The sequence below is a fragment of the Malania oleifera genome, chromosome 3, assembly GCF_029873635.1.
Source record: "Malania oleifera isolate guangnan ecotype guangnan chromosome 3, ASM2987363v1, whole genome shotgun sequence".
In the NCBI taxonomy this organism is placed as follows: Eukaryota; Viridiplantae; Streptophyta; class Magnoliopsida; order Santalales; family Ximeniaceae; genus Malania; species Malania oleifera.
Genome location: NC_080419.1, coordinates 83,839,855 through 83,845,854, shown reverse-complemented (window position 1 = coordinate 83,845,854; position 6,000 = coordinate 83,839,855).

Genomic DNA, 6,000 nt, shown 5'->3' with positions numbered 1-6,000 from the left:
TGCTCAAATTTTACCTGATGGCACGTCAAACATTGGAATACATACTCGGCAATCTCCCTCTTCATTCCACTCCACCAGTAAAACTCTCGCACATCCCTGTACATTTTCATACTGCCGGGATGAACTGTATACAAAGATCTATGAGCCTCATCTAAAATAGTCCTCCTAATGTCAGCATTAGCAGGAACACAAAGTATAGAATGGAACAGCAAAGCTCCATCATCTGAAATGCAGAATTCATCTCCCTGACCACTCTACACTCTATCCATTACCTCCACCAATTCTGGATCTTCTTTCTGGGCAGCTTTAATTATTTCCTGCAGAGTAGGTTGTACCACTAGGTTGGCGATACATACTGGAGTATTACTCTCTATCAATTCAATGCCGAGTCTTTCTAGATCCATCATGATCGGATGCTGGATCTCCATAGCTGCCAATATTGATACTCTAGACTTCTTACTCAGTGCATCAACTACCACGTTTGCTTTCCCTGGGTGGTAACTGATAGTATAATCAAAATCTTTAATAAACTTTAACCACCTTCTCTGTCTCATGTTCAACTCCTTTTGGGTGAAGAAATACTTTAAGCTCTTGTGGTCGGAGAAAATCTTGCACTGCTCGCCGTACAGGTAATGCCTCCAAATTTTCAATGCGTGTACCACTGCAGCCAATTCCAGATCATGGGTAGGGTAGTTCTTTTCATATTCTTTCAACTTTCTGGACACATATGCCACTACCCTACCATATTACATCAACACACAACCAAGCCCCTTTAAGGATGCATCACTGTAGATAGTATAACCCTCACTCCCAAACGGGATGATCAAGACTGGCGCTGTGACTAACCTTTGCTTCAGCTCCTGAAAACTCTGCTCACAGCTGTCGTCCCATTCAAATTTAGCATTCTTCTTCGTCAGTCGTGTCAAAGGCCCTGACAAAGTTGAGAACCCCTCGACAAAACAACGATAATAACCGGCTAACCCCAAGAAACTCCTAATCTCCTGGACGTTCCTTGGTCTAGACCAGTTCACCACCGCCTCAATTTTACTGGGATCTACAAAAATCCCGTCTCCTGAGATAACATGCCCCAAAAACACAACTTTCTCAAGCCAAAAGTCACTTTTACTAAATTTTGCATACAACTTCTTCTCTCTGAGCATTTGCAAAACCTGCCTCAAATGTATCTCGTGCTCCTCATAGTTCCTCGAATAGGCCAATACATCATCAATAAAAACAACAAAAAGTTGATCTAGGCATTGGTGGAAGACTCTATTCATCAAGTCTATAAATACCACAGGAGCATTCGTCAGACCAAATGGCATAACAAGAAACTCATAATGCCCATACCTGGTCTTCGATACAGCTTCTGCTCTCACCTTTACTTGATGGTAACCTAATCTGAGGTCTATTTTAGAATATACCCGTGGACCCTGGAGCTGATCAAACAAGTCATCGATACGGGGTAGAGGATACTTGTTCTTGATAGTCACTTTATTAATCTCTCTGTAGTCTATACACATGCTCATAGACCCATCCTTCTTTTTCACGAACAGCACTGGAGCACCCTACGGAGATACACTAGGTCATATGAAACCCTTATCAAGAAAATCCTGTAACTAATCTTTCAGTTCTGCCGGCGCCATTTGATACGGTGCTTTAGAAATCGGCGCTGTACCTGGAAGTAGATCAATAGGGAAATCTACTTCACGATCAGGTGGTAGACCTGGTAATGCATCTAGGAACACATCCATAAATTCTTTCACCACAGGCGTATTGATAAGCTTTAATTCATTTTCTGATATTTCTTTCGCAAAAGCCACAAATCCCAGATAGCCATTTTGGAGCAGGCTCCTCGCCTGAACTGCGGAGACCATCTAAGGTAAAGATTGTACTTGTGACCCTGTAAATCTGAATTCTGGTTTCCCTGGAGGTCTGAATATCACTTCCCTTGCACGACAGTCTATAATAGCAGAATTAGCTGCTAGCCAATCCATGCCAAAGATAATGTCAAACCCGTGCATATCCAGCACCACTAAATCAGCAGATAAAATTCTCCCTTGAACATCAACTGGGCAACCAAGGAGTATCCTACTACATCTCATTGCTGACCCGATCGGTGTTGCCATTAATAGTTCAACATCTAATGATTGCGTTTCCGCCCCACATAATTTAACACATCCCTAGGACACAAACGAGTGTGTGGCACCAGAATCAAAAAAATGCAATAACTTTAAATGAAAACATACTAACAGTACGTATCACCATGTCACCGGTCGCCTCAGCATCGCCCGATGTCAAGGCGAAAACCCTAGTTAGGGCCATATTCCTCTGTTGGCCTCCATGTGGTGCTCGGTAACCTCCTCGAGCATGTCTAGGAGCAGGAGCAACTCCAATCTGTGTCAGACACTCCCTCATCATATGTCCTGACTCCTCACACCTGTAGCAGACATCTCGCCTGGCACGACACTCTTTTGGGTGCCTCTTCCCACAAGTCGGGCAAACTGGAGATGCCTATACACCCTGGAAACCATGATTCCCAGTCTCCTGTCTCTGGTCCCTATAGTAGCCACCTCTCTTCCACGAACCACGTCCAATCCCCTACTAGGAACCAGAAGGCATGGATCTCTTCTTCTGCCTTTGCCTCTTAGCCTCAAATCGCTCACCATTCTCTGTTATAGTGGCTCTATCCACTAGCTTAGTAAAATCCTGCAACATCAGAATCGATACCTGCTTATAAATTTCTCTCCTCATGCCTCTCTCAAACTGCCGTACCTTCTTCGCTTCATCTGGATGATGTACGGGGTGAAGTGAGATAGCTCGATGAACCTCACTGTGTACTGCTGTACTGACAGCTGTCCCTACTTCAGATTCAGGAACTCCTCAATCTTAGCCTCCCTAGAAGAGGCTGGAAAGTACCTGTCGAAGAATATTTCTTTAAACCGATCCCACGTCATCTCCACAGGTATAGTCCTCTGCTGCTCTAAAAGTCTCACTGTTGACCTCCATCTCTCGGCCTCTCCAGTCAGTTTATAGGTGGCAAACAACACTCTCTCCTCCTCTCAACACTGCAGCACTGCAAATATTTTCTCTATCTCCTGCACTCAGTTTTTCGCAACTGCAGGATTTGTCCCTCCTGAGAAAGCCGGAGGACTCATCTTAATAAACTTCTCAATCGAACTACCATGGCCTGCCGATGGACCACCCAGTTCCTTCAAACTCCTGGCAATTTCTACCATAACCTGCTGTGCCATGCTGTGTAAAATGGCATCTAAATCACTACTCGCAGCGCTTGAGGGTCCAGCACCCTCACTCCCACTGGCGTGGGCACTATTGCCACCAAAGTCCATCTTAAAAAACATGTAACTTAACTCAAAACCTCTTCACTATACATATCACTCAACTCATATAGTTTATTCTCCTAATTAACTCACCACTCGTGATCTTAATTCAAGGTTCAATCCTACAACCTAGATACCCAACCCGACGATGGTTTACCATGACTTTCCTGAAATCGTTACCCTAAGAAAATCACACACACCACCATGGAAATCCTACATCTAGACTACAAAACCAGACCTCAAATCCCCTTATCCTATACTCTGGTATTAATACTGCTGCACTCTAGAGTTTACAGAACCTAGTATCCTAGGCTCTGATACCAAATTGTAACGACCTCAATTTCTTAATATAAAATATAACATAATAAATGGAAAAGTCGACCCGAACCTATGGGTAACGGGGACACCTGTCAATCACAGCGGAAACCTAAGCAGCAGCAAGTATAAAATCTCAATCATCCATCCATAAAACATAATACCAGAGTTTACTACAACATCATAAAATTGTATTTTTATACATCCTTATAAACATCAAAATAAATCTAGGGTCAAACACAAAATAATTCTGACCCTAGTACAAAATCTTACCCTCCTAGCGGGGTAATATCACTGACTCCACGGCGGCTATATACTCACACCACCATTATTTTGAGAATTCTAGCCTTGTGAGAATATCCTTGAGTGATTATTCATTGTTGGTTGTTGCTAAAAATCCTCATTTTTTATTGTATAATTGATTTTTGAATTGAGGGTTGAGCTTAGTTTTCCCCCCAAATTTAATTTAATAAATCTTTTGTGTGGGAAAACTTAGAGCTTGTGGGTCTTAGCATTCATATTGCAAGACACCTTAGCTCATATTTTTGTGTGTGCAAAAATCTTTTTACAAGCTCATATTTGAATATCTCTTTGTGCTTTGATATTGGGAAAATATTTTTTGAGATATTCTACTTACCCTTGGTACAAATATTTGAAACCCTAAACCGTGATTGAGATTTTAATCTATACATAGTTTCAAAGATTAGCTTGTTGATACACTCTCGTGCTTGAATTGAGATAGTTATTACTTTGAGTGTTAATTGCACACATACACCATTGAGCTTATTGGTCTTACATTATTGGTGTGCATTGATTATACTATGTTGAATTGTTGTACAAATCTACTTGTGTTAGAAGCACTTTTCATTGTATGAAAAAGTTTATCTGATTGTATTCTAGGTGTGGCCTAAGGGGGCGTTGATTCAGCCCATAAGGATCGGTAGGACCTTCTCCACCCTATAAGGAGAGTGTGTAAAGGTTGAGGTCAGCCGTGATAATTCGACCTGATTATAATCGGTGCCGCTCCACCTGTTAAGTGAACAATAGTGATAATCCTCGGGCTTGTGAGTTGAAGCAGGGATGTAGGCACAGTTGGCCGAACCCTGATAACATATTACGTGTACCCTGTTTTATATTTCTTCAATTTATATTCCTGCACATGTATGTTATTGTGTGAATGCTGCGCACGATTTAATTTCCGCATCTTTCATTTATCTGCACATTTGGGTTTGTGAGTATAGATAAACCCTAGGTTGAGTATTACCGCTGCTGATTTGGACATACCTAGGAATAAATTTTAAATACCCAATTCACCCCCCTCTTGGGAATACACCAATTCCAAAACCTATTCTTCCTTTTAACAACTCCATTTTGTTGAGGAGTACGAGGTGCCTAAAAATTGTGAGTTATTCCATATTCATCACAGAATTTCTCAATATCTTTGTTTTTGAATTCTCTACCTCGATCACTCCTGATATTTAGAACTCCGTACCCTTTTTCATTTTGAAGCTTCTTGCATAAGTTAATTAACATTTTACGCACTTCATCCTTGGAGGATAAGAAAAGTACTAAGGTAAACTTGGAGTAGTAATCAATAATGACAAATGTGTATTGCTTTCCTCCTAGGCTCTGTGTTCTAGTGGGGCCAAACAAGTCTAAATGAATGACTTCTAAAGGCCTACTAGTGGAGATGTGCTTCTTCTTTTTAAAACATGTCTTTGACATCCACAATCCAAATACCATTTGTATTTTGATGGAGTGGACCTAAAACACACCTACAAGAAGGGTTTCAAGGTGTTATTTTTGGTATCAAAGCCTTCTTAGGTCTTTTTGATCCAGTTTTAGTTTCATTTTTGACTCTCTGTACCTTCTTAATTTTGACATTTTTTCTCTTGTATGGACATTCAAACTTTATGTGTCCTTTTTTCTTACATAAGAAACACGTAGTGTGTTCATATGCATTTGTGGAAGATGTGCTTGCAAAGTGTTTTAAGGCTTTTACAAAATACCCCATGTAGAAGTTCTTTTTTTTCTTGTTTTCAATTCCGTTGAATCCTATTCCTTCTTTATCCAAGGACATTCTTTGCAATCCAACCAGTTTGTCAAAGTTTTTCTTTCCTCTAGTTAAATTGTAGATGATTTTGGCTTGATCCTCAATTTTGCTCTCAATACCACATATTTCTGAGTCTTTTATATTTTTACCATTCACTTGTAGCTTTACTAGATCTTAAGACTTTTTGTTAATTTTACTTATGAGCTCGTCAATAATTGAGTCCTTTTCTTTTCAGTTGATATTGATGTTTCTAGTTGGTTCATTAGCTTTTCATTCCGTTCTTTCAGTGCTATG